At 45.9% G+C, this 19064-nt stretch overlaps 1 long non-coding RNA gene across 1 annotated transcript; it reads right to left on the bottom strand.

Annotated features, from left to right (window-relative positions):
* Positions 1-5986: 5986 nt before the first annotated feature.
* LOC134482518 (uncharacterized) lies at positions 5987-13403 on the bottom strand. The gene is made up of 3 exons (XR_010058740.1): positions 9812-13403; positions 9101-9316; positions 5987-6802 (listed from the first exon to the last, which is right to left on the bottom strand). It is a non-coding gene; the product is annotated as an uncharacterized LOC134482518 (long non-coding RNA).
* Between the last annotated feature and the right edge of the window lie 5661 nt (positions 13404-19064).

A 19064-nucleotide genomic window follows, 5' to 3' on the forward strand; every position in this document is an offset into this window, starting at 1 on the left:
AGCATCTGTTGAGAACCTTGTAGCAGCCCTGTGGAGGGTGGGGCCTCAGTGATCCTATGGTGGGGGTGGGGGGTGGGGGGTTAGGGGTGGAGAAGCTGATGTGATTGTTCCAACGGAGTTTGTCACTGTGTCCACAGGGTCACCAGGGATGACTCAACGCTAACAGAAAAGCCAGGGGAGGGAAGACATATGCAGCCCTGGGCAATACAGAGGGACTGACAGGGACTAAGGAGGCCAGAAGGAAGCCAGAGGCAATGGCAGTTCTGGGAATAGCTTGTTGCAATGACAAAGTGGCAACCAGCAGGATCTGGGACATCTGAAGAGTCCCAAGACCTTGTTTATGACTGTGGTGTGTGTGGGGTGGCAGCTGGGGGTGGGGAGCTGAGGTGGGGGGGCCATTGCCTTAGGGTTTTACTGCTGTGAAGAGACACCATGACCAAGGCAACTCTTATAAGGACAGGCGGTGTGTATCACAATTTGGGGGCTGGCTTACAGGTTCAGAGGTTCAGTCCATTATCATCAAGGTGGGAGCATGGCAGGGTCCATGCAGACGTGGGGCTGGAGGAGCTGAGAGTTCTACATCTTGTTCTGAAGGCAGCTAGCTAGGAGAAGACTGGCTTTCCTTCAGGTGTGACCTGTGTGTGCCCTTCAGGTATGACCTCTCTGTGTGAGGGTCTTAAACGCCCACAGTGACACACTTCGAAGTTCCTCCAACAAGGCCACACGTACTCCAAGAAAGTCACACCTCCAAATAGTGCCACTCTCTGGGCCAAGCATATTCAAACCACCACAGCCATCTACTGAAGTGACATCAGATAGGTCTCAGAGCCCCGGGCCTTCTTGTTATTTATTTCAGAGGGTCAAGAAATGCCCTAAATGAAGGTTGCATTCCCATTATGGTGGCTCCCTGCCTCATTCAACATCCCTCCTGAGCAAGTGTTTTAGATTAGTGAAGCAGACAGAGTAACAATCAACAACTGGGGCCTTCTGGAAGAGAGGCCCAGAGCCGGCTGTGTGAGGGCCAGGCCTTCCTATTTACTGTCAGTGAGGGTCTTTACAGCTGCTTCTGGATCCTTCTTTTGCCTTACCTGGTATGTTACCCTGTCCCTCACACCTAAGCAACATAAAGCTCCTTAGTTTACCCATAAATGTGGGATGGGCTCATTGCAGTCATTAACTGAATGCAAGGTGGTTCCTCTGATCAGCAGTTTTTGACCTGTGGGCTGAGACCCCTTCAGGATCAACGACCCTTCCACAGGGGTCACATATCAGATATCCTGTGTATCAGATATTTACATTACAATTCCTAACAGTACCAAAATGACAGTTATGAAGTAGCAGTGGAATAATTCTATGGTTGTGGGGTCACCACAACTGTATTTAAAGGGCTGCAGCATTAGGAAGGTGGAGAACCGCTGTTGTAGACATGTTATAGACGTGGGTGTCACGATCTGCATGTGTCAGTGGGGACAGTTTTGTGTCCTTCTGGGCTTTTTACCTAATTTTGCAGACTCTAATTAGCATGGATAGGGACAGAAGAGCCCTGGAGGCCCTGGAGTGTGCGTGTGTGACCTCTCTGTGTGTGTCCTTCAGGTGTGACCTCTCTGTGTGTGCCCTTCAGGTGTTTACGCCCTCAGCCCAACAGCTGGTTTACATCAAACCAGCAGCTCTTACCAGAGGCTAAATGTGCTTTGGGGTTCTGAATCTTTTCAGATTTTGGAAAGGTAATACACAGTAAATATATTTTTGATGTGGTGAACCTCTACTGGATAGGGGAGCACCCTGTGGCCCAACAGACAGAGCCTTTTGCCTTGCCATGTAGGCCTATCGGCACACAGTAGGCCCTCGTGGGATTTAGGTAGGGCAGTGTGGTGCCCACGTGCCAACATACACACACATACACACACACATACGTGTTTACAGGTCTTAAGTAGCTCAAGGTGGTTTTGAACTTGGTGTGTATCCAAGGCTGGTCTTAAGTCCTGGATCCTTCTGTCCTTGCTTTCCTAATGCTGGGATCATAGGTCTGTTACATTAGCAGAATGGGGATCTTCAGAATTTGTGGAGTCCTCAGTTTTTGGACCCTGTGGGTGAGGGTTTTAGAGAGGTGAAGTCATGAGCCTGAGGTTGCTTTGCCTAGAGTTATCATGCGTCTATGTCAGACCCCCTATGGCCCATGCTTCTCCTACATAGTTCTGGCCTACATGACTGGAACCTGATAGAAAAGACCTGGTTGGTCTCCTGACAATGACCTTCTGCAGAACAAAATAAAGTTGGGAATTTCTTCTGCAAACAGCAATGCCGCCATCTACTGGACACTTTGAGAATGACCTCTATCCGCCAAAAGATGTGAATTCACTCACGGTTCTGGCAGAGGGCTCAGAAGGGCCACTGGTCCGTTTTTCCTTTCTGTACAAATGGTGTTTCAGGGCCTGGGATGGAGCCACTAACTTACTCCTATATAATCTGTGCCATGAGGTGTTAATAGCAGTCGCAGCAAGTAAAACGTCAACACTAATAATGAAACCTTTGGCCAGAGACTCTAGAAAGTACCAGTTTCGCAGTTAGCCAAGCTGACAGAAGAGAGGGGTTGTGGGAGAGGGAGGGAGAAGACACAAATAACAAACTTAGAGGTCAAAGGGTATCACTACAACGGACTCCACTGGAATGCAGAGCGTCATTAGACAGTCTCATGAAAACCATGCTCCAAAAGGCTGGATAAATAAAAGAATTTCTAAAAGTGCATCATTCACCAAAACACAGCCCAGAAGACAGAAGTGAACAGACTAATTCCAAGCAACAAGTTGGGATTTCCACTCAAAGGCCTGGACCAATCGGAGCCACTGCGAAGTCCTATCTCACCTCTCCAGGAGATCTGAGAACCAGTTCCTCCTACCCTGTTCCTCAAACTAGAAACCGAAGGAATACTGTCAGATCCGTTCTACGAAGTCAGCGTTATTCTGATGCCTGAACTAGGTAAAGACCTGGGAAAAGAGAGAAAGAAAGGAAGAAAGAAAGAAAGAGGAAGAAAGAAAGAGGAAGAAAGAAAGAGAAAGAAAGAAAGAAAGAAAGAAAGAAAGAAAGAAAGAAAGAAAGAAAGAGAAAACTATAGATCAATTTGATGAAAATAGTTGCAAAAATTCTCAACAAGGTGCTTGCAAACTGAGTTCAGGAACACATTAGATTATACCTTATGTAAGTGGACTTTGTCCCAAAAAAGTAAGGTTGATTAGTGCTGATGAAGATCAGCAAGTGTAATTTAGCTTATAAATAAACTTAAGGTCAAACACCACATAGCTATTTCAATTGATGCTGAAAAAAACCTTGATATATATATATAATATATATAATATATATGTGCTAACATTGTATTAAATGGAGACAAACAGTATTTTCTCTAAAAGTCAAGAATGAGACATTGTTGTCATTCTCATATCTCATGATTTACATAGTGCTTCAAGTCTTAGCAGTGATCAATTTGGTGAAAGACACAGAAGAAAAATGACCCCCTCTTGCAGAAGACATGATCCTGTATTTAGAAGACACTACGGCTGTCTCAGCTGGCCTCAGTGGGAGAGGATGTATCTAGTCCTGCAGTGACCCAATGTGTGTGTGTGGGGGGGTAGTAGAGAGGTGGGGGAGCAGTGGGGGAAGGTGATACTTAGAGGTGGACTCCCCCTTCTCAAAGGAGAAGGGGAGGGAGGAAGGGGGGGTTCTGCCTGAGCAGGTACTGGGAGGAGAGGGGAGCCGATATTGGGATGTAAAATGAATAAATAAATGTGTGTGTGTGTGTGTGTGTGTGAACCACTATAACATCTACAGAAAACTCTTAGACCTAATAAATACAGTAAGGTTGTAGGATACAAAATCAATATATTAAAAAAAAGTACTCTTTACCATTTCCTGATGTTTATGTCAACTTGACACAAGCTAGAGTCATCTGTGAAGAGAGAGCCTCAGGAAAATGTCCCTGTAAGAGCAGCTGGAGGTAGGCCTGTAGGGGGCATTTTTTTCTTTCTTTTCTTTTTTCCTTCCTTCTCTTCCTTCTTCTCTTTCTCTTTCTCTTTCTCTTTCTCCTTCTCCTCCTTCCTCCTCCTCCTTCCCCTCCTCCCCCTCCTCCTCCTCCTCCTCCTCCTCCCCCTCCTCCTCCTCCTCCTCGTTTTATTTTTCAAGATAAGGATCTCCATGTATCCCTGGCTGTCCTGGAACTCACTCTAGACCAGGCTGGCCTCAAACTCAGAGATCTGCCTGCCTCTGTCTCTCAAGTGCTAGGATTAAAGGTGTGTACCACCATTTCCCACCAAGGGGCATTTTCTTATTAGTGATGATGGCTGAGGACCCAGCCCATTCTGGGTAGGGCCATTCCTGGGCTGGTGGTCCTGGTTGCTATAAGAAAACAGGCTGAGGGGTTGGGGATTTAGCTCAGTGGTAGAGCGCTTGCCTAGCAAGTACAAGGCCCTGGGTTCGGTCCCCAGCTCCGAAAAAAAGAAAAAAAGAAAAAAAGAAAAAAGAAAGCAGGCCGAGCAAGCCTTGGGGAGCAAGTCAGTAAGCAGTACCCCTCCATGGCCTCTGCTTCAGCTCTGCCTTCCCTGCTTGAGTTCCTGTCCTCGCTGCTTTTGATGATGAACCGTTGCATGGAACTGTGTGTGAAACAAACCCTTTCCTCCCCAAGTAGCCTTTGACTATGGTGTTTCTTCACAGCAATAGAGACCCTTATTAAGATACTAGAACTCTAAAACATGCCTTTATTTAAAAAAAATTATTTTGTACTACTCTTTACATTTTTTTTTTCTGGAGCTGAGGATCGAACCCAGGGCCTTGCGCTTGCTAGGCAAGCGCTCTACCACTGAGCTAAATCCCCAACCCTACTCTTTACATTTTAAAAAATACATTTATTATTTATTTGTGTGTGTGTGTGTGTGTGTGTGTGTGTGTGTGTGTACACGAACTCACTATGGTACATGTGTAGAGGTCAGAGGAAAATTTGTATCAGGTTCTCTCCCACACCATGTGGGTCCTGGGCACCCTGTTTGTTCCGGGGTTTGAGCTCAGATTTGGCAGCAAGCACCTTAATCTTCTGATCCCTCTCACTGGCCCCATTATATGATTTCTAAGTGGAGAGATGACTCAGAACTTAAGAGCCCTTGACACTCTCTTCCGGAGGTCATAAATTTGGTTTGCAACACCCAGCTCCAGGGGATCTGGTGCCCTCTTCTGGCCTCCACAGGCATTCACACATATAGTGTACATTCATGCAATTATGCGTCCTAGTTAATAAAATTAAGCTTTCAAAAGCATAGTCTGTCTCTGTCTCTCCCTGTCTCTCTCTCTCTCTGTGTGTCTCTCTGTCTCTCTGTCTCTGTCTCTGTCTCTGTCTCTGTCTCTGTCTCTCTCTCTCTCTCTCTCTCTCTCTCTCTCTCTCTCTCTCTCTCTGGTTTGACCCTGTTATGATTTGTATATGCTTGACCCAGGGAATGGCACCATTGGGAGGCGTGGCCTTGTCGGAGTGGGTGTGGCCTCATTGGAGTAGGTGCGTCACTGTGGGTCTGGGCTTTAAGACCCTTATCCTAGCTGCCTGGAAACCAGTCTTCCACCAGCAACCTTCTGATGAAGATGTAGAACTCTCAGCTCCTCCTGTACCGTACCTGCCTGGATGCTGTCATGCTCCCACCTTGATGATAATGGACTGAACCTCTGAACCTGTAAGCCAGCCCCAGTTAAATGTTGTCCTTATGAGTGTTGCCTTTGGTCATGGTGTCTGTTCATAATAGTAAAACCCAAATTAAGACACCTGCATACCACAGAGGTCCCGGTTCTGTCTGGCCTGGCACACCATGGTCCACTAACCCTGCCTGCTCTAGGTCACCTGTTATGCTACTGTAAAGTCGCGAGCTTCCTACACACTGTTTATGAGCTGGCTCCTCTGCCAGACCCACTTCCTGACGCTTGCAAAGATCCTGGAATAAAATCAGAGTTTGCTCATATCTACACAATGAAAAATTAGGGTGAATTTTCATTTGCTTAAGGCAGCAAATACAAATACAGTGACTATCTCAGGCTTCTGAGTCTCTGTATGATTTTCCTTTCTAAAATCCCTTAAATATGTTATTTATTTGTTTACTCGAGAACTTATTTATGTTTTGAGACAGGTCCTCATGTTGCCTAGGTTGGTCTGGAACTTGCTCTGGAGCCCAGGTCAGCCTTGAACTTCGATCCTCAGTTCTCTTGAGTGCTGGGACCCCAATGTGCAACACCACACCTGGCTTGTGAGCATTTTTTTTTTTAATGAGGAGCAGAAGTGAAGTGAGCTTGGGAATCTCATTCCCCAGAGATAAAGTTCTTCAGAGACTGTGAACCCAGCTTACGGAAGAGTCATTCTAAGTGCTGCTTCTTCCCACGAATCTCCTGTGAATCTTTTGTTTTCTCTGACAATGTCTTGAGTGTCTCACAAGAAACATCAAAATGAATCAGCTAAGAAAACAAGAAACTACATTCGATAATGGCACTTTAGAAGTTGGGCTGAGTCAAAGGATAAACAGATGCTACCCTTTTTCAGGTATGGAGCCGTTTGTGGTTGGTTCATTTGCTGTTTTGTTTGAGACGGGATCTTTCCATATAGCCCAGGCTAGCCTCAAACTCTCTGTCTTCCTGCTTTAGCCTCCTGTGTCCTTGAATCCTGGTGCAAGCCACCATGCTTGCCCAAATTTTGTTTTTGAGACGTCTTTCCTTATATGTAGCTTACAGGACATAAACCTGCCCACTACGATTATACTGTTCAGTGGTTATTAGCGTCCTCGGAAAGCTGTGCCAAAAAAAGAAATGAAGTACCGATGGATATATGCTTAGTCATAGATAACCCTGAGCTTGTTCTACTAGATGAAGAAAGCCAGACACAAAAGAACACATATGTGCTTGTTAATATGAAATGTCCACAGGAGGCAAACTATAGAGGATATCCTTCAGAAAGGTAACAATGTTTCAAACTTAGTTGTGATAACAATGGCTGTGACAATTAGTTTCTCTCGGGTATAAACACCTAGGGGTGAGCAGGTGGTTGAATGACACAATAGTGTTCATTTCTCTGCCTAACAGATGGGCATTCCGGCATCTCCTGGGCCAGTGCTGTGCACACTGATTTTTATAAATATTTACTAACGGATGAATGGCCAAATGATATTCTCAATGCTAACGTGGAGCATCATAGAGAGTTGCTGGAGTAACGGGCATCATGAATTTAAAAGAAAAGATGCTTCATCCAGACACAGCAGGACTGATGTGAACTCACAGAGACCATGGCAGCAGGCACATACCCTGAACAGCTGAGTTCCAGCACTCAGAGGGGAACATGCGCTCCGACTCCTGACCAGGAAAATACATGCAACTGACACCAGCTAGCAAAGGGAAAATTAGTCTTCACCAGTGAAATCTCACTGACTAGATCAACCACACTTCAGGGTAAACCTCACGCTGGGAGAGTTTAGCCAACACAAAATGAGCTCAGTGATTTTTTTTTTTTGTAGACTTTTAGTCTCATTTTACTTTGGGCATTTTTTTTTTTTTTGTCTTATTGGTTTTTTGCTTGTATATTTTTTAGTCTTTGTTTTGTGGGATTTTGGGGGTAGGTGGGGGATTGTGTATGTTTCTTGTTTTTGTTTATTTAGTTTTTTTAAAGCAAGTACTACTGATTCTTTTTTTTTTAAAGTTTTTTTAAAGATTTTCTTATTATATATAAGTACACTGTAGCTGTCTTCAGACACACCAGAAGAGGGCATCAGATCTCATTACAGATGGTTGTGAGCCACCTTGTGGTTGCTGGGATTTGAACTCAGAACCTCTGGAAGAGCAGTCAGTGCTCTTAACCACTGAGCCATCTCTCTTGTTTAGTTTTAAAAAAGAAAAAACATAAAGAAATGCTAGGAGGTAGTGGCACACACCTTTAATCCCAGTACTCAGGAAGCAGTGGCAGGAAGATCTCTGAGTTCGAGGCTAGCCTGGTCTACAGAGTGAGTTCCAGGACAGCCAGGACTACACAGAGAAACCTTGTCTCAAAAAAAAGTAGTAGTAGTAGTAGTAGTAGTAGTAGTAGTAGTAGTAGTAGTAGTGGAAGAAGATGTACATGCATAATTAAAATAAACTAAACCTTAAAAGACAAAATGTAATAATACTTGATATAATTGTGATGTTGAAAAATTTGTTTTCTGAGAAATTTCCTAACAGACCTGGCACACATTGTAGGTACATGATCAGTGCTCAGTCATAGGCCAGCCTGACACACATAGTAGATACTTGGTCAGTGCTGGGTCATAGGCCAGCCTGACACACATAGTAGGTGTATGATCAGTGCTGGGTCATAGGCCAGCCTGACACACATAGTAGGTACTTGGTCAGTGCTGGGTCATAGGCCAGCCTGACACACATAGTAGGTATATGATCAGTGCTGGGTCATAGGTCAGTCTGGCACACATAGTAGGTACTTGATCGGTGCTGGGTTATAGGCCAGCCTGACACACATAGTAGGTACTTGGTCAGTGCTGGGTCATAGACCAGAAGATGGTGTTGAATCCCAGGAAGGCAGAGGTGTAGTTGTGAGCAGCCTGAGGTGGGTGGACCAGAGAGATCAAATGCTCTCGGAGGCAGAGTAATAAGTATTCTCTATGTTGATTTTGCTGCTGTGGTTTAATATATTAAAACATAGAATCGGTACTTAATTACTTTTCAAAGTTTTATTTTTGTGTAGATGTTTTCCTGCATGACTATCTGTGCACTGTTGCAATGCCCTCAGTGGCCAGAAGAGGGCATTATATCCTCTAGAACTGGAGTTTCAGGCAGTTGTGAGCCACCATGTAGGTGCTGGGAGCCAACCCAGAATCCTCCCTAAGAGCAGCAAGTGCTCTTAACCTCTGAGCCTCCTCTCCAGGCCCTAATTAAATACTTTTAATAATGGGGGTTAAATTTTATTGCCACATATTATAGTTTCTACGCCTTATGTATCAGTTAAAATACATTAAATAAAATTTTCTCCTAAAGGAAAATCTCTAACCTGATGACTTGTTAAAAAATACCCTTTCTTACAGTCTTGCTTACGTTATCAGTTTATTACCTGCTTTCTGCTCAGACAAAGGATAGACGAGATAGCCCATGTCCTGACTGCAAACACATCCCCATCAGCTCTGAGAATTGCTGAGTTTCCCTGCAGGTCAGTTGATCTAAAAGTTTCCAGTTTGTGGCGTGACCATTCACAGAAAGGCTAAAGATGGTTACCAACAACCAAATCTTCTGACGGGCCCCTCAGACCTGTGCGACCCCGGGTCTGTCCCTGCGTGCCAGAGGAGATAGATAATAGGTTGGAAAGGTAACCAGTTCTGTTTCCTTGGGTACCTCTTACTGCACTCCATACAGGCTACAGGGTGGTCGCCCCAACAGGAGAGGGCTCAACTGGGCGCCCACAATTAAAAGGCTGTCTTCTCCCAGCTGTTGTTGGTTTTCCTCCGGAAAGAAAGAAGGGTGGGACCAATAAGAGGGATGTGGGCGTGCGTTTGCTTGGAATCCAAAGGGTCAGGGTTTAAAAAAAAATTCTATCAAAAAAATGTTCCCAGTAAAAAAGTTCAGGGGTCGGGGAGGAAGCTCTGGATTTATTTATTTATTTTTAAAACTAAATTCTGTAACATGAGAAAGTCTTTCACAAGGAGAGCGTTCTGGAGCCAAGTTCATCCAGAGGAAAATATTTTCAGTACATGACGGAGAGGGAAAGAGGGGAGAGTGGGGGTAGGGAAAGGAAAAAGGGGAGGCAGCAGCAAAGCGATTTAAATACCAGTTATTGCAAGTAGCTTCCAGGAAGACCCGAGATTACTCCTTGAGCTCCATGTCCCAGAGGACATTTCCTGTCCGGCCTCTGGAAGGTCTAGCCAAAAGTTACAAAACATCCTTTTCCCTGTGCCCCAGGGCTGGTGGAGGAGGGAGTGCCTGCCAGCCAGTCCTCGCAGCAGGTGGGGCGAGCCGCTGCGGACCGACAGGTAGGAGCCTTGTGCACTGGGGGCATTTCACTGGGTTCAGCAGCATCCTACTAGCGTGGGTGGCCGCAAGGCTATCTCGGGAAAGGTGAGAACGTTTTTAAACCGCTGTTTGAGTAGAGAGCGTTACTGGCCACTCTAGGAGATAAGTTGTGTCAAATGAAGCTGTCTCCTGCGTCCCCCTAGTGTCTGACTTGGCCAAACGCATCCATAAGTACGGTCAGCTCTGAGTACATTCAGAGAAGGGGCTGGCTAGAAAGGGCCCTGATTAACCAGAGCCTGGCTCTTCCCCCAGGCCTGAACCGTGGGTGTTTCTGGTCGGAGGATGATCCTCTTCCTCCCATCCGTGGTCCTGGGTCAGTGTGCCCTGAGGTACTCAGGCGCCTTCTTCCACAGCCGAGGAGGGTAGGAAGTAAGTAAGGCACCTTTCGGATGCCTTTCTCCGGTTCCGAAACTCTCTGCTCTTTATCACACATTTTGCCCTTTGGCCACACCTCGCCTTGCCTTGCCTTGTTCTCTAACAGGTTAACTAAATGAGTAAGGGGTCTGAACTAAACGGTCAGAACCTACCGACTGGTTATCAACAAGTACCGTGTGCCACCAGATAGTCTAAAGGATGCCAGGGGTTGGGGATTTAGCTCAGTGGTAGAGCGCTTGCCTAGCAAGCGCAAGGCCTTGGGTTCGGTCCTCAGCTCCGGGGGGAAAAAAAAGGAAAAAAAAAAAAAGGAGGCAGACGCCAGCCGTCATCATAATTTCTGATTTACAGGTGACCGATGAGCCTGAGAGGGAGGGTCTCATGTCCAAACTGCTGAGTTCAGAAACTAGGAAGCCCGGGGTTTAAACCTGGGTTCTGTTATGTTTTATAAAAAGATAAGAAGGTTTGGTGGGGGCGTGGTATGGTGTGGGGGAAGGGTGTGCCACTGCCGGGCATTCCTTCCCCCTAATAGTTTATTTAGGGCATGGGGAAGGGAGTTGAGGTAGTGGAGGCAGAGAAAGGCAGAGAGAGAGAGAGAGAGAGAGAGAGAGAGAGAGAGAGAGAGAGAGAGAGAGAGAGGGAGGAAGGGGAATGGGGAGAAGAGGGTAAGCGATAGAGAGTAAGAGAAGAAGAGAAGAGAGCAAGAGAGTGAGGAGGGGGCAAGCAGCCCCTTTTCTAGTGAGTCAGGCACACCTGGCTGTTGCCAGGTAACTGTGGGGTGGAGCCTAGACGAAATGCCAACAGGTTCCAACCAGTTGCTGACTCTGGACAGTTCGTTGCTCTCTACCTCTCTAACATTGGCTAATAAGAGCCCGGCCTCACAGAGGCGTTGTGAGGGGCACTGGTGGTAAACATTATTTTACTATAAAGCAGGTGAGCAATGCAATGTGCTCGTCTTGGATGCTGCAGTATGCAGGCTTCCTGTAGAGGGGTTCGGCCATCACTCCCAGTGCAGAAGCGGGAGTTCTGCAAGGTGTCCCGAGTGCCTGGTTAGGGTCAGGACCTGCTGTCGGGGCTGTGCATGTTCACTGGCCAGCAGAGTGTGACTAAAGCCAGCAATTCACACCAAGTTCCAGGGCACCCTTCACACACCTCACAAATGTGCATCTCTTGGTCATGATGCAAGAACTGTGTTCTCTGTGACGATTCCTTCACGAAAGCAGAGGCATCTGGTGTCCCGTAACCTCCTCTTGTAAGTTTCAGCCCAGAAGCTGCGACTTTGTCTTGCTTGAAGAAAAGGTTTTTGGTTGAAAAGAAGTTCTGACCCTTTACAGAACTACTGACCTGAGCAGACAGGGCTTTGCCGGGACTGCAAATGAGTTGGTTTGCAGAGTTGCAACCACACAGGTCAGTTCATACAGCTCTTACCAAAGCCCCGGGAGGGATGGGCAGCCTCTGCCGGTGAGCGATCTAAAGAAAGGGAGAGACCTTACATGACCGGCTCATAAACACCCGACCTGTTTGTCTGAGGCTCCAGGCCTTGGATGATCTTGTAGGCCAGTCAGACAAGGTAGGAGGAACTGTGGTGGTGGCGGCTTTTTGTGTTTTTGTAAAGGAGGACTCTTGAGAAAAAGCTGGCCTGAATGGGTCACAGAGCCAAGACAGAATGTTCTATGGAAGGAAATGAGTTCTGGAATAGGTGGAGTTAACACATTTTTTTAGACTTGTGATCCTGTGCTAAGATTGCAGGGGCCAGCACTGAGCCATGCTGCATCCCTGGTAAATATTTATTTACGAAATGCTACAGAGCGCGCGCTCTCTCTCTCTCTCTCTGTGTGTATGTGCGCATGTGTGTCTCTCTCATGTGCATGCATGCATGTGTGTGTGAGTGTGTGTGGGTCTCGTGTGTGCGAGTGTGTCTCGTGTGCATGCATGCATATGTGTGTGAGTGTGTGTGGGTCTCGTGTGTCTCGGGTGCATGCATGCATGATGCATATGTGTGTGCTCTCTGTCAGTGTACATGCATGCCTGTGTGTGTGTGACTGTGAGTGTGTCTCATGTGCATTCATGCATGCGTGTGAGTGTGTGTATGTGAGTGTGTGTGTGAGTGTGTGTGTGTGACTGTGTGTGTGAGTGTGTATGTGTGTTTATGTGTGTTAGATGGAACACAGAGCCTCGTGAATGCTCAGCAAACACTTAGCCATCGAGCTCCAGCTCATCCCCGGACGCTATGATTTACTGATAGCAAGTCGAGTCTTGCATTCAGGCTGCGGGTTCACATTTCAGTTCTGCCACATGGCAGCCAGGCTTTCTTCAGCACAAGTACATAACCAAAAAACTGTGGGGCTTTGTTTTGGTTTGTTTATTGGTGGGTGTGTGTGTGTGTGTGTGTGTGTGTGTGTGTGTGTGTGTGTGTGTCTTTCCCTTTTCCCCAGAGAGTAAATACTATTAGCAAAACCACCTGTATTTCTAGAAGAATGACGCGTTAGGATTTCACGCTGAGATATAAAATTTCTAGAGCTATCTGAAGCTTATTTTTAAAGAAACAGGGTAGCTCGTGATTTACAAAATTCTGGCAATATAGCTAGGCTCTTCTCTGACTAGACATAACTGAAAAATAACCCATTTATTCTAATCTACATTCTGCCACATGGCTTGTTACCTCTGCCCAGGCACCGTGCTTCCCTCTCCTCACATTTTCCAGATGAATCTCCTACCTGCCTCTTTCCCAGAATCCTTTCTGCCTCCCGGATGTCCCACCTCCTACTTCCTGCATAAGCTATATTGGGCCATCAGACTTTTACTGACAGATGCTGCATCCATCCAGACACAAGATAGTCTCTGTACAAAGCCGTTTTGGTGGTGGTATTTTAGCATAGCATAGAAAAGTAACGGATATACTGCGTGATAAAATGGAGAAAGCGCCAGCTAAGCCCAGCTCTATACCTTACCTCTCAGAGCCCCAAATCCCAAATTAGTCCTCTTACTTTCAGGACCCTCCCTTTCCTCCCCCCAACCTCCCTCCCTCCCTTCTATGCCACAGTGTGTTTATAGCAACCATCAAAATTGTGGCACCCGGTTGAAGCTAGAATATAGGGAAAGTGTTGTTTGTTTTAATAATTTTATTTTGTTTAATCATTTTATTTTGTTTAAAATTTTTGTTTATGGGCGATTTGCCTGCATGCATATCTGTGTACCGCAATCTAGAGTGTTGGGTCCCCTTGGGGTTATAGATATTTATGAGCCACCATGTAGGTGCTAGGAATCAAACCCCGGGCCCTCTGGAGGTGCAGCCAGTACTCTTAACCACGGAGTCATCTCTCCAGCCTGGGATGAGTTTTTAAGGATTTGGGAATAAAGATCTCTTTGGCTTCCCTCTTCCCTCCAAATAATACAGGATAAAGTAGTACACACTTAGGACCCACGAGTCACTGGGGGAGGCCATAGCTTAATGACCGAGACTGAGGAAGAGAGAAAGGCAATTGTTTATTCCAGTCCACCCGAGGTTCACGGAGATGGGAAGGGAGGGGAACACCTCTATGCTTCTTTCCCTCAGCTCTGGAAATACCAAGGAGGAGACTTTCTTCCTTAGCCGCGTCCCCTAGTCTCGGAGACCTCACATAAGTTAACAGAAACAGTTGAAAACCAGAACAGATGTGGATGTGGCAAGGCGGGAACGGAGGATTCCGTATGTTTGTCTTCAGCACAGGGCCTTTGGAATTTTCCATAGTTTGACTCTCTGGCTAATCATTACCGGCACCATAATTGCTGGCAGCTGACCACGGGCTCGCCAGCCACCTGCCCAGCAGCCCGAGAACTGCAGCAGCTGCAGCCAGATGCTGAGGTCCTCAGTCCAAAGAAGACTGAAGACCAAGTGAGCATGCGTGCTGGTTGCCTGCCCACCCACCCGGATGCTGGATGAGCGAGTGTATCATTCTGTTTCCTGGGCTCCCAGGATGAGCTCTCTAGAGCCTGAAGAACTCACATGAGCACACACTGCTCATTCCGCTGGAAGGACTCAAGAGCTGGCCACCAGTGCCTGTGCTCGCACAGATGCTAGATGTGTGAGGAGGAAAGGTCTGGGTGTATTTAGCAAGCACGCAGCTGTCAGCTCTCAAGGCTCACACCAGCCCAACCTGGAAAAGGCCTTTAGTCGCTTCTAGAATCACATGCACTAGAGCTGAAACAGATCTGAAAGACTACTTTAAGTTCTTGCTGTTGGTGATGGAGAGATGGCTCAGCGGTTAAGAGCACTGACTGCTTTTCCAGAGGTCCTGAGTTCAAATTCCAGGACCACATGGTAGTAAACAACCTTGGGCATGCCAGATATATAAGATATGAATCTTTAGGGGTTGGGGATTTAGCTCAGTGGTAGAGCGCTTGCCTAGGAAGCGCAAGGCCCTGGGTTCGGTCCCCAGCTCCGAAAAAAGGAACCAAAAAAAAAAAAAAGATATGAATCTTTAAAACAACTAACATGTTAAAAATACATTTTATATTTATGAATTTATATCTCCCCTTGTTTATAAGATGCTGGGAACACCATTTTTCTTCAATAAAACAACTATATTTTGTTCGTGGTTTTAAAGATTTTATTTTAAATTCTCTCTCTCTCTCTCTCTCTCTCTCTCTCTCTGTGTGTGTGTGTGTGTGTGTGTGTGTGTGCACGCAGGTGCCAGAGGAAGCCAGAGACATTGAACATTGGATCTTCCCAGAGCTATGATATAGGTTGTGATCCACAAAACATGGGTGCTTGGGGGCTGGGGATTTAGCTCAGTGGTAGAGCGCTTACCTAGGAAGCACAAGGCCCTGGGTTCGGTCCCCAGCTCCGAAAAAAAGAACCAAAAAAAAAAAAAAAAAAAAAAAAAACATGGGTGCTGGGAACTAAACTGAAACCCAGAATAATGCATGCTCCTCATCACTAAGCCATCTCCCCAGCTCTAAAAAAGAGCAAACATGTACCTTGAATCTAAATATACAACAGGCATGGACACAAGCCAAGCATGTTAAGTCTGAAAGTACAGAATAAGTTATTATCCTCAATATACTATAAAAAGAAATATATGATATAATTTATGATATAATCAAACACCTTAGGATTATCTTCAGACTTTAAAATATCTATGTATGTCTTTGGCAGTTTAGATGGGTTTTTAAATGACCATTATTTAGTTTTAAATTTTGTATGGCTTGACAAGGATAAGAACCTTGTAAAACTACTTTGTTTTTAGCAGGGTGAAATCATCTTTAAAATCTTTACACATGGGCTGGAGAGATGGCTTAGCACTAAAGAAACACTGGCTGCTCTTCTAGAAGACCTGGTTCAACTCCCAGCGGCCACAGTGGCCCATAGTCAGATGGAACTCTAGCCCGGTGGAACCTGATGCCCTCTGCTGGCCTCTGGGGGGACCAGGCATGCCTGTGGTACACTTACATGCCTGCCAAACACTCAAGCACATCAAATAAATCTAAAAAAAAAAAAAAAATGTATGCACACACATTGCACATACATACATGAACACACCTCTTGAAGTTAGGCACATCCCAGCATAGTGCTCAATATATTTAAAAAGGTGAGTAAACGAAGTGGACACTGATTTTGGTATTTAGATTGTTTTTAGGACAGAATGCATAAAGAACGCTATATGAAAATAATTACCGTACCTATGTATAACAGCCAGTTAGCAGCCAAAATGACATATAAACAATTACATGAAAATAATTATGAACTATAACAAAAAAAATCAAAGAACACACACGGGATTATCTGAAATAAGTGTTGCCTTAATAGAAACAGGAAGACCATTTATATGCCCAAGTATAGAGCTTACGGGCCCCAGTGAAGGCCACATGTAGAGCCAGTGTTAGAAAGAAGGGGTAACTTCTCATTGGTTTTTTAATTTTATGATGCAGTTCCCAGGCAGGTGTGTTTTCTGACAAACTTCCTAAGAGCTTGATTTGTAAGTGAGGGGGCTGCGTCATGGAGAAATATGGCTGAAGGCATTTTCTCAGGCTGCAGAGAACGGTTAGGAGTCTGCAGGTTCGTTTGGGGTTTTTGTTTGTTTTATATATATATCAGGGGTAAGGGAAAGGGCTCACAAATTGAAATAGACTACAAATCAACTGTGGATAAAAATGGGGAGCTCACCATTTTTGGAGATTTGAAAACTGGGCATCTGTAGATCTCTTAGACCAATAAAAAGGTCAGTCTTGGTCCCGCCCACTATGAGGAGGAGCAAGCGCAGCAGCTCTGGGTGATGAGGATGCTAGGCAGGGCGTGGCGGTCTTGCTGGGGGTGGAGGGCAAGAGCTGGTGCTGCGTAGCAGAGTGTGGTGGTGGGCTAAGGGAGTCCCTCCCGCGAGATGACCCTCTATGCTTACCGCTCCAGCTCTCAGCTAAAGAAAGTTCTAGAAATGAATATTAGGATTACAAGGCAAAGATGGGATGGCCTCGTGCAGGGCGATCTCTTTCCATGACCTTTCTCCTGAGTTGTGGCACCGAAATATAAGGATATTGCAGAAGGAGTGAAGGGGTCATTTGAGAGGAACGCTGAAGCAGATTTTCCTTCAGGCAAGAGGTCCATTACCACAGGCAAGTAGACAGGAATCTCCATGGGAGAGAAGAGGCTTCAGTCTCTCCAGAACAACTTAGTAGTTTCTGTTTGTTTGTGTCGTCCTTGCTTTTGATTTTTAAAAGTAAACTTTATTATAAGACACATTTATAAATAAGAATGCCACCCACTAACATTAACCAGACCCAAAGTCTATACAATTCAACGCACTTTTATATACAACTAGAATTGGCATTTGAAATGGAGCCTGTGAAGTTCCACATTAAATTTTACACTTTTGGTATCAAATAGGTTATGCACTTATCCACCGCCTGTGAGAGAACTAGAAAAACAATTAGTTTTGTAGCCTTTTTTGGGAATGGGGGTGTGTGTTCAGACCGGGGTTCTCTGAATCCTGAAACTCACGCTATAGACCAAACTGGCTTTAAACTCAGAGATCCACCTGCCTGTGCCTCCTGAGTGCTGGGACTAAAGGTGTGCGCCACCATGGCTGGCTTTATATCCTCCTTCATAACTCATATTCGTCACCTACATTTGTCTCTTTAAAGGTATAAACCCTTACAGGTTTCTGAGGTAGGGCCAGGTCCTGGACCATGAAGGAGCCGCTCTGGCTATCTGTGCTATTTGACTGCAGTCAGACTGTCTCCAAATAGGTTGTCTCCAATCCCCGGATGGTGGTGGGAGGCTGGACATGTTCTTGCCCTGCTCACTGCTCTCTTTGCTTAGAGCCAGGTTACTTAGAGTGCCTGGATTCTCTAAGAACCCCAGACAACTCAGAACAGGGAATAATCCCACCGGGCTCGAACTTAATGAACCAGTGAACGTTTTGAACTTGCTGACACAGGACCGTGACTGGTTACTTACAGGGGTGTGGGTGTTCTCACACCAGATCCCACTCCAAAGTCCCACCCCATTGTAGACAAAAGACTCAGGGAAGATACATCCTGGAGTACCCGTTATCAGTTATCTTCCACTTTCTAAACATCTCCCAAGATCCCTTGCAGCTGGGGGAGGAGCCAGAGGCAGTGATGGACAGTGTTAATCCCAAAGATTCAAGGAGAAAGACCACTGGCCCAAATGATCCGGGCCAAATTAATTAAAGCAAGCATTTTTATTCATGTACACTGGCTGTCTCTCCCGAGCTTAGGAGGTCAGCCTTGTGCATGTGCAAGATAAAGGTTTTGTTATAGCTTAGGGAGGAGTAGTAGGTTTCCAAATGGGGGTGATGGTAGAAGGCAAATAGGCGGGGTTACGGAAGTAGCATAATGAGGTGGTCACAGTAACAGTTTGAAACAAAAGTAGGGTAGCAAGATGGTCAAAATAAGTCATGGTTGTTCTCTCCTGAAGTAAGCAGCACAGAAACATTTGTAGTTATAGGTAGGGCATAGCCCAATCCTTAAGAAACAGATTTAACGATAAAGAGGAATGAACTGAGTTTGTCTTTAATATTAGATGGCTTTCAATTCCAAGATGGAGGCAGGTTGGTTTTTCAACTAGAGTCCAGGTGAGGGCCTGTGACCTTCCCTTTTTCTGTTAGGGAGTGCCAGTAGCTCCCACGTAATTACCACAGACCACGCTACCTCCAAAAGTGTTCTGTGCAGTTAGCCAAGGTACCTGGCCAAGATGGTCTCTACCTCAAAATGGGGATGGGGCGATTATGTTATCTCGAAAGGAAAAAAAAAAAAGCCACCCTGCAACAAAGAAGAGAGAGAAGAGAACCAAAGCATCCTCCGGGGAACGTTGTTAGGATAGGGCACAGTTGTTAGATAGGGATGACTGAGCAACGTGGAAATGAAATAAAGACAGGCATCTCCAGGGCAGCATTGTTCCTTAATCAGAACAGCTGAGGGCCTATGGTCGCTTCTGGGAAGTGAGACTGTGTGAGCTGTGGGGTGCTTGGGGCTTTATAGGGTGGCAAAGGGGAACTTTGGGAATGGAAGATCTCCTCTGCAGTTTGGAAGCGAGTAGACACCAGCAGCAGGAGATGTGGATCTCCTCAGAGAGGACCAGAAGTGGGCGAGGATAAGCCTCTGAGAACCCGCCCCCACAGTGAACTTCCTCCAGCTAAGCC

Source organism: Rattus norvegicus, chromosome 16 (genome assembly GCF_036323735.1).
Source record: "Rattus norvegicus strain BN/NHsdMcwi chromosome 16, GRCr8, whole genome shotgun sequence".
NCBI classification, from domain to species: domain Eukaryota; kingdom Metazoa; phylum Chordata; class Mammalia; order Rodentia; family Muridae; genus Rattus; species Rattus norvegicus.